This window comes from Aulonocara stuartgranti (genome assembly GCF_965226115.1).
Source record: "Aulonocara stuartgranti genome assembly, chromosome: 3".
NCBI lineage: Eukaryota > Metazoa > Chordata > Actinopteri > Cichliformes > Cichlidae > Aulonocara > Aulonocara stuartgranti.
The window spans coordinates 66,646,896-66,656,577 of NC_138941.1; the positions used below are offsets into that span (position 1 = coordinate 66,646,896).

Genomic DNA, 9,682 nt, shown 5'->3' on the forward strand with positions numbered 1-9,682 from the left:
TTAGTTAGTGAAATCATAATTCAGAATGTCTTCAGAAACAAACACATTGTGGTGATAAGTATAGCAAAGTTAGAAGAGATGGCGCACACATCTGCATCTGGTTAAAAGGAAAAAACACACAAACATGAAAGAGTTTGCCAGATTTGTGCTAAATGAAATAGCTGGGAGTGGAAATATGGATATTTACAGTCTTGTGCAATAAAGAATATGTGTGTTGTATCACAAGACATAATAAGACCAATGTGTTTCACTGATTCATCTACACAAGCATTTTGTAGAGGGTATAAGCACTGTGGCAGTTGTTCGGCTGGAAACGACTGTGAGGGCCTGTTACGAACTTGTATGTCCGTGTGTTTGTTTGTGCAGGTGCTGTGTTTTTGTCTATGTTAATTCAGCTCTGCCAGGGCCCTGTTCCGATTGGTGCGTGGACTTACTGCCCCGGCGTGATTGGATCCAGCTGGAGGACCCGCCCAATAAAAGGAGGCTGGAGCGCTACAGCGGGAGAGGTCCTCGCATTTCTCCTCATCACCCAGCAGTAGTCCTGTGGTAGCCGCTGGCTGCAGAGTATACGTGCGAAAATTGTGGAAGTGGAGTGGGTAGGGGTGAGCTGCCGTTTATTTTGATCACCCGTTTTCTCCTGTTTTTGAGTTGGTTAAGGAGGTCAGACTCTGTCTTTATTTTTGACTTTATTTTGGTGAGGTCAGGGGTGCGGGATTTGTGTAGGTTTGTTTTGTTTATTGTTTTGGCCTTGGCTCACCCTGAAGTGTTGACACTCCCGTTTTGGTTCTCTTTATTCACCTTGTAAATAAATCACTTCACATCTAACGGATTTGTTGCGTGTGACTGCTCGGGTCTTGGGGGGGGGAAGCGAGTGCCTCGCTCATGTTATGGCCTGGCCCTAGACGGGTCGTAACAGGGCCAAATTTCAACTTTGTCAAATATGAGTTTGGAGCTTAATCTCAAAATTGACAATGTTTTTTTTTTTTCTTAAAATGGCCCCAATACTCTCTCATAGCAGCATGACAGTCGTACTAATCTATTAACAACCAATTTGTGCTGCTGCTATTTTCAGAAACGAATCAATGTCCATTTAGGTAAGAGGGATGACTTTACATCTCAGTGGGTATAACACTCCTGTGACTTTGCTGGGGGCATCTTAAGATCACCACAGATGATGTGTTTTTAACGTTCTGTGAAAAGTAAAGTCTGATTTTCTGTGAAACTCAGGGGGTCCTGACAGTGCTCTTCTTCTGTTCTGCACAACAGATTTAACAAAAGGTAAATCTGGTGAAGAATCAGTCACATTATACTCAGTGCATTACGTATACATATGCATAATTTATGATCCCACAAATGTGTCTTTTCATAATTATGTAATGTTTCACTTTTACCACATGGTGGCAGTGTTTTCACACTGAATTAATTAATATTTTGCCCTCCACACCATAGATTACCGTTCACATTTTACTTCAAGATGTCAGACTTTAGTTGCTTTTTTACCTAAGAGGATTCGGAAGCTATTTGTTAAATATATAAAAGTAAAATATATATCTATCTATAAAATTATCATATCTTATCTATAAAATTTTCTTGATTCCAGTGAGTTGGAATAATTTATAATTAGAGGTTACAAATGATCAGATAGCCATCACCTGGAAAGTTTAGTGTTGATTTATAGATTAATGATTTTCAAATACAATCCAAATCTAATTTATTTATATAGCACATTTAAAAGGTGGAAAGTTTGCCCAAAGTGCTGTACAAAAATAAAACAAGATATAAAACAAAAGATAAAACCATTCACATTAAAACACGCACATGAAGGGAAAAAAGCATATCAACTCACACCAGTCTAAATGCTAAATGCTGAAAAAACTTGTGTTTTCAAAAGAGACTTAAAAGGAAGAAGCGTAGATGCCTGTCTAATATTTAAAGGCAACATATTCCAAAGTTTGGGAGCCACAATTGAAAAAGCTCGTTCTCCTTTAAGTTTCAACCAGTTTTGGGGACAACCGAAAGCAGCAGGTCAGCTGATCTAAGGTCCTTCAACCCTTTAGATCAGTGTTCCAAGAATACTGTGGTTGGTCAACAACATCAAAGGCTGCAGTAAGATCTAAAAGCACAAGAATTGCGGATCTTCCGCAATCATTTGCTAGAATTACGTAATTAAAAGCCCGTAAAAGTGTTGTTTTAGTGGAGTGTAGATGTTTAAAACCAGACTGAAAAAACACCATTACTATCCAAAAACATAATCAGTTGGGAAAAAAAAACTTTTTTTTCCAATAGCTTTGAAAGGAATGTGAGTTTTCAGTCTAACATTTCAGCAAACCGAGACAGAGGTCAAGGTCACTTTGAAGAGTGTGCCCCTGCTGATGTGTAGGGCTTTCTACAGACTGTACAATGTTAAAAGATTGAATAAGATTTAAAAATTCCTGAGCAAACGATCCATCAGGGGAACAGACGTGAATATTAAAATCACCAACTATTAAAATCCAATCATGAGAAGTTCAAAGCTGGAGGGGGAAACTGGTACATGGAGTTGTTTGCAGTGAAAGTTATTTTAGAAACAGTCAGTATTCCTCCTCCTCTACCTGATATCCTTAGAGCATTAAGAAATGAGCAGTCAGAGGGCAACAGTAGCCAGCAGGCTCACCGCCACCCAACCCCATCACAAGAACCAGACAAGAGGCAACAGGTTCCAGGAGATGCCCTGGGATGGAACAGACAATAACCAACTGGAGCAGCCGCTGAAGAAACACTAAGGCAAGGTTTAAACTTGACCAGCTTAAACCTTAAACCAGTACATTTACGGCGTTAATGACGGTGTGTCGGGGCAGGTGGAAGCGCTCCACGTAGCAAGTAAGAACATCAGCCAGGGGCGGTGGATACTCTGTTCTTAACTCTTTCTGATTAGAGCTTCAAAACTTATGGCAGAAAACTGAAGATCTAAAAGTTTTGGGGCATTCATACACCAGTTGTGAGTTGATTGGGTGGCAAGAACTGTCAGAAACAAAACAAACAATAACACAATTGACAGAAGAACGGCAAGCCGCACACACTGGTGCTGTCTTGATTTTTTTCTGTATTCAAATTTTTATTGCTATTTAGTTCAACAATTTCCCCGGTGATCCACCAGGGGGAGCAGCTCATCATTTCCTTAACTAGAAATCAAATGAATGCAGCACTAATCTACACAATCACAACAACCGCCGTTCTGTTTCAAAACGTTTTTAACTGTGTGGTTTTATGGCTTTCACGCAGCTGAGCTAAGCATCTTGTTAACAGCTAACCAGCTCTGTTTGCTCTACTGACACATGAGGTCACGTCACTGTCAGATGTTTCATGAACACAGAATAAAAACGTAGAAGGAAAGAAGCTTTGTGTGTTTTCATTCTGCTGTACAAACCAACAGCTCATGTGAAACAAAACACACATCTGTACAATAAACAAACACTCACTGCTGAACCAGTTTGACCAGGACACTGACACACAGACACACACAGACACACCTTTTCCACCAACACACAGCTGCTGAGGATTGTATAAATAATCAGGATATTATTTAAATAATAATCAATAGTAATAATAAATAATTGGAAAATTCCATCGGCCTTTTTGTTTTACTTTATTCTGAAACTTGTTCTGAGCCACATTTCCCACATTTCCCACACGGTCATATGAGCCTTTAAAGTTTCCCAGAATGCACTGGTTTACCCTGGACTTGTTCCTGTTCCTCACAGATGGTTCAGTTTATTAAAACTTTGATAAAAATTTTGTCTCTAGATTGTGACAGTTGTAGTGGTTTGAGCTTTTCATAGAACTTTTTTTTGTTGTTTAGTTTTTTTTAGCCATTGAAATTTCATAACTTATGAAGTTCTGAGGGAACAAATCGTAAACAGTAAATGGTTCTTATATAGCGCTTTGTACTCGGAGTAGAGTAATGAATGACGTCCATGACACAGACGACACCAGAAACAAGTGCGGTGGTTTTAAACAGAGTAAGTGTTTTATTTACATTTTCCATTCATGTTGTCTGAGTATGTGATCAGACCTGCTGGATTTATGATCAATGGGTTTTTTTTGTTTGTTTGTTTGTTTGTTTTTGTTTCCAAATGAAAAAATGCATTCACTCAAGACAGTGGATATATTTTGAACAGTCACTCTCTTGGGGTTTATTGCATGTGAAGAATTAAGAAAAGAGCCTGTTGTTTTTGTAAATAACCGTGTTGTACAGGACATTGTACATGATGTTTAGGTACATGTGACATTTGAATTTTACTCATTAGAATAAGTTGATTTCAATTCACATACACTACACAGACAGGATGTTTCTACACATCTACCTGTTTTACTGAGACAAGTTCACTTCCTGTTACTTTGTAAATGTACTTGTTTGTCAAATATGTGTATGTAAAGCTGGAGAAGACAGGACTGTGGTTTCTAAAATGTTGCTATAGTTCACCTTTTCATATTCAAAATTATTAAAGCTTTAAGGTGCATGTTTCCTTAGTGTACTTTGAGGTACCTCAAACAAATTTATCCAGTGACCAAAAATGACCTTATCAGCATTTGCACTAAGTTTGTGTTACTGTGGAGAGTGAATATAATTGGTTTTGACACAGACTATAAGTTTTTGAGCTTGAGGTTTGCAGTGTTGTAGACTTTGATTGGTTCGTATTATATAATAGTATGTGTTTATATAAAGATGAATAAAACAAAATATTAGAATATTTTAATATGGCAGCCAGACATTGTTCAACCCCAGTGTATAACACACAAATCAGTTAGTGTCAACAGAACTAAGGGTTTTTAGTAATATAGTCTTAATTCCAGTGCTTTTATTGCATCATAGTGATGCACCTCACAGTGTATGTATTTTTCTGATGTCACTGTACATGATAGTCAAGTCTTTATTCATAAAACACATTTAAATGTAACAGACGGTGACCAAAGTGTTGCACATATTTAATGTTCCATGTTAGACCCTCTATTAAAAGGGAGTCATATTATAGTAAGATGAGCTTTTTTCCAGCTCCAGGGATTTACTGAAACAAGTGCAAACGTCTATGTAAATACAGACAGTACAAAAGATGGACATAGCTACCGTGATGTCGTCCACTGATTTCTGAATTCGGTGAAACCTCTGCATGAGTGTTTCCATCTACGCTGTCCTGGTTGCATAAAAATGATTTTTTATTTAATATGACCCAAGTTTCTTTGGATCTTTTTGCTGCCTTTTGTTCTTTTCTCTGGCAAAAGGATCTAACACAGCTCTGAGGAAGCCAATCCATGATTGATAGAGTTTCATTTTGTGCGTGTGTGTTTTGTTTATTTTTTATTTTTTGTATCCACGTGTGCTTTTACTGCATTGACAGTGAGTTTGGGATCATTGTCTTGCTGCAAAATTGAGGCTTTACCAATAGAGGCTATTGCATGATTGAGAATGTGCCTTTCAAGTTTCATGTTAAAACACCATTCAGATTGCTCATTGTACCGTGCCTGTACACCTGCGGTTTCAGTCAATTTCAGAGTCTGTATCAAATGAGCTGTTGCTACCCCACCTACGACGCTGTGGTGAGAAACACGGCAGGAAAGGAGAACTGAGAACACAGCCTCATCAGAAGCTTCTAAATAGCGCTGCCTTCTAGCAACAAATATTGCATCTATCTAGACAGACTTCAGCTGTTTTGCATAGCAAAGCTAGTTAAATACATAGTTAGCCCTGCTGTCATCATGGAGAGAACTAAAAAAAACTATGGTCTTCAGTGGAATAACAGATTGGATACTAAAGGTGGACAAAGCTCTCCAGAACAGCTGTGGTTTTATGGTTGCGACAGCTAATATTTTATTATGAAGCACTTATATGTAGTTACCCAAAGTTCTTTTTTCATCAACATTTATGGGAAAGTCAACCAAGTAGCTCAAACACAGATCTCTTATCTTAATCGGTAACTTATTTAAATCTGAATTTAATCTTAGTTAGTTTGAAACTCTGTTTCTGTTTTCACTGAAAATACAAACAGTCTCAGACATTTAGAAGACAGCAGATTATCACAACTAGATAACAGAGGAATGTCTGCTTTACTCTGATCAGTTTCTCTGTTTGTGGGTGTTGTTGTGTTTGTGTCTGCAGGCAAGATTTAACTGTTAGGAGTAGGAAGGTTTTATTTATGCCAGGTCCACAGAGGAATAAAATCCATTTTTTAGAATCTTTCTAGACATTAACACACATTTTAACTTCTTTATAAAAGAGTAATCATATAAAACATATACATAAAATATAGACTTCACCTGCATATAGTCTTTGAGCTCTGGGTGAAAGTAAAGGTGGAATTAAACATTATTACTCTGCTGTTTACAAAAGAACTTACATTTTGAGATATCTTTATTTATTTATTTATTTATTCATTTATTTATTTATTTATTTTAATACGTCTCCCTGGTCATGAATTTAAACATCCACCAGGAGGTGCTGCAGCACCTGCTCCCCACGAGTCTTGAGCTAAAATGTGTCCCTATTTTATTTCCACAGATTGAATAAAAAGAAATGACCCAAAATAATTTACTGACAAGAGGAAGACCATAAAATGTTTCCTATCTGATCTTCACTCACTGTCAGCACAGAGAAAGGAAGTTAATATTTAATCATTTCTCTTTGTTACATTTTAACTTTGTAGCTGTCGCATTGAAATGTAATTATTATGTGATTGCAATGTTGAAAAATTTGGTGTTTAATCTGGATTCATGTTGTGTTGTCGCCACCTACTGGTGGGCCTGAGTGTGGCGCTTTGTGGTGCGCATGCTTTGGGGTGAGGCTCAATTAAGCGCACGTGTCACCAGAGACTGAAGGCTCGAGCCAGAAAGAGAATGCTGGCCTGTGTAAAGGGTGGAAATATAGAAAATATGGACTGAACATGAATGTTCAGTAGAAAGGCGCACACGGTATGTTGGTGCATTTACTTTGTGTGCATGTTTTATTTGAGTTGTAATTTTTGTTCTGCTGATGTAATATCCGTGTTTTTCATTGATCATTTCACCATAGTTTTTCACGGTGTTTGCTGGTGAAAAGAAGATTAAAATACTGGCTGAACATCAGTTGGAGCATGGCCCTTCATTCTACTTCGAACATGAAAAACCTTCAGGAGCAGTTACAAACTTCTCTTCAAATTTCATCAAATTTTCCCTGCTTGATTTTAATTGATCATGTTGACATATTTCTTTCTATGTTCTCACCTAAGAAAAATAATCAAACTTTTACATTTAAGGAAGCTGGAGGTTTAGTTTCTGTTTGTTGTCTTTAGCAAACTTTCTCAGATGATCATTTCAAAGGAGTTACTGATCATTTAATTCATTAGAAGTAAACAATAAGAAACTTGTCAAGTATTTAGTTACCATCAAAACAAACACTAAACGCAAGAAAAGTCAAAGTAGATTAAAATAAAACTTCAGTGAAATTTGAAATGTTTAGATCTGTTGGACAGGCAGAAATAACCACAGGTGTGTCAGCTTTGACCTCTAAAATGATTTTACATCCAGACGAGAACAAAACAACAGAAAGAAAAATAATGGAGCTCCAAGTTCAAATAGAGCTGATGAATGTGCTGAACACCAAAGAGGAAATCTGATATGATTCACAGACAGACACATGATGCTACTGCTGAACCAGTCTGACCAGGATACTGACACACAGCTATTTACCATCAACACAGTGGTGCTGAGGAGCTGATCAATAATTTAATCATTTAATCACCTTGATTTATTGGTTTTACATATGTTGCATTTAAAAAGAATATTTAAGGTTTGTAAAATATGTTTTTAAACAGGTTGTATCATGAGTTTCACTTTAGTAAATGTATTTAGTTACTGCAACAATCAGTTTCAATTTTTCTTTTAAATGAACAGTTTATGCTGCATCTCAGTGTTATATTAAAACAATTATAATAATAATACATAGACTTTGTTAGTTTGAACTAATGATGTTAATATTCAGGATGTTTTTATTGTATTTGATTCTATTATATTCTAACAGATGGGCGGAGCTAACCACAGCTATGTTCACTCTAACAGGAGCTTGAGCTGCACTGAAGTGAAATCATTTCACAGTCAGAGCATGAGCACAAAACAAGAACAGGACAGGAAATAAAAGGTGGGCTTAGAATAAAAGCAGACAGAAACAGTAACAGATGCATCTGTTGTTTGTCGTGAGCGACACTCTGACAGGCTGTAACTTGTGCTGGACAGTCTCCTGTCCCACATGGTGATACGCTGAATTATCAGAGCACAGATCAAACATCCAGAGCACCTCTGCTTGTTCCTCTTCTCTACATCACAGACATGAACCTGCTGAAGTTTACTCACATTATTATACATCATACTGATCCTCACACACTGACAGAAATCACGTTCTGTCTTCAGACTGTGACAGGTGGAGTGGGTTTCCAGCCCCCACCCGTGTGTACTTCAAGGACCTGAAAACATTTGTTGTATTTCAGGGTTTCATTAAGTTATTTGACAGAAGGATCAGCTGACTGTGAGGGCTCAGAGTCAGCTGTGACTTTGTATTTGTTTGTCAAATATGTGAACTCACAGCTGATAGGTGGAGGAATGTGGTTGCTATGGTGAAGCTGTGGGCGCTGATGTCACAGATCTGAGGTGTGTCTGTATAAAAACAGCTGATAAGGAAGCACAGCTCAGTTTGTTCTCTGGATGTTTAGTACAGAGGTCCATTTATTTTATTTTATTTTATTGTACTTTTTCTTTTTGCTCTTTACATTTTTTAAAATATTTTATTTATTTATTTATTATTTATTTTATTCCATCATGATGATCAGAAAAGACTTTGAGGATTACAGATTTCATCCAGAAAAAAAGTAAGTGTTTGACTATTTTGTACAAAGGTGGAGAAAGTTCTCTGTGGTTTGATGGAGGCTCCAGCTAAATGCTGCCTCCTCCATAGTACAATATACATTTTTATACAGTGACGTCATTTTGAAGTCCTTTGGCTGATGATGGTCTTTAGTATGTAGCTGATGATTGATGATGAGAGAGGTTATGTGTGTGTTGTTCTGTGGAGATCATTCAAGGACTAAACCTGTTAAACACTCAGACCTGTTTTAGATTTCACCACTTTAGTAATGACGCACTTACTTATGGTCATCCTACAAAATGATGCAAGTGTTGGGTATGAATATGAGTATGAGTGAAAAAGAAATGTTTCAGCTTTATTAAAACTCAAATTTAACCTCATGTAGTCATTTTTAAACTTTTTTTTAAACTGAGGTTCTTTTATTCACTGAAAAAATCAACAGACTCACATAGTTAGAACAAACTAAGAGTCAGATCAGCAGAAACAAAAACACGGAAATGTTTCCTGTAACTGCGTTGCTCTGCTCGACTTTGCTGTTTGTCGGCGTCTTCATGTTTGTCTCTGCAGGTGAGGTTTATAAACATGTCACCTCTGTAGATCTGTCCCTTATTTTTTAAATGGTTGTGCAAAAAAAGTCAGAAACACTGTTTACACTTTAAGGCATATTACACAATGCAACACCTGCATATATGTAAAGAAATACCTTTGATTTTGCCAGCCTAAGAACATTTCATTACATCCGACCCTGTATACAAAGCTTTTAGTTTAGTGTGTACAAACAGCTGCAGGAAATGGATTCTGTTCTGTTCTTCACTC

General features: G+C 37.1%; 1 protein-coding gene and 1 long non-coding RNA gene across 2 annotated transcripts in view; both read left to right on the forward strand.

Annotated features, from left to right (window-relative positions):
* The window catches only part of LOC309696840, a 60,301-nt gene extending 53,206 nt beyond the window's left edge, over positions 1–7,095 (forward strand). The window contains exon 2 of the long non-coding RNA XR_014273676.1: positions 7,043–7,095. This is a non-coding gene — a long non-coding RNA (uncharacterized lncRNA). The remainder of the gene's footprint in view (positions 1–7,042) is intronic.
* The window catches only part of LOC309694419 (CD226 antigen-like), a 246,042-nt gene that overhangs the window by 74,731 nt on the left and 161,629 nt on the right, over positions 1–9,682 (forward strand). The gene's annotated exons all lie outside the window — the stretch shown is intronic.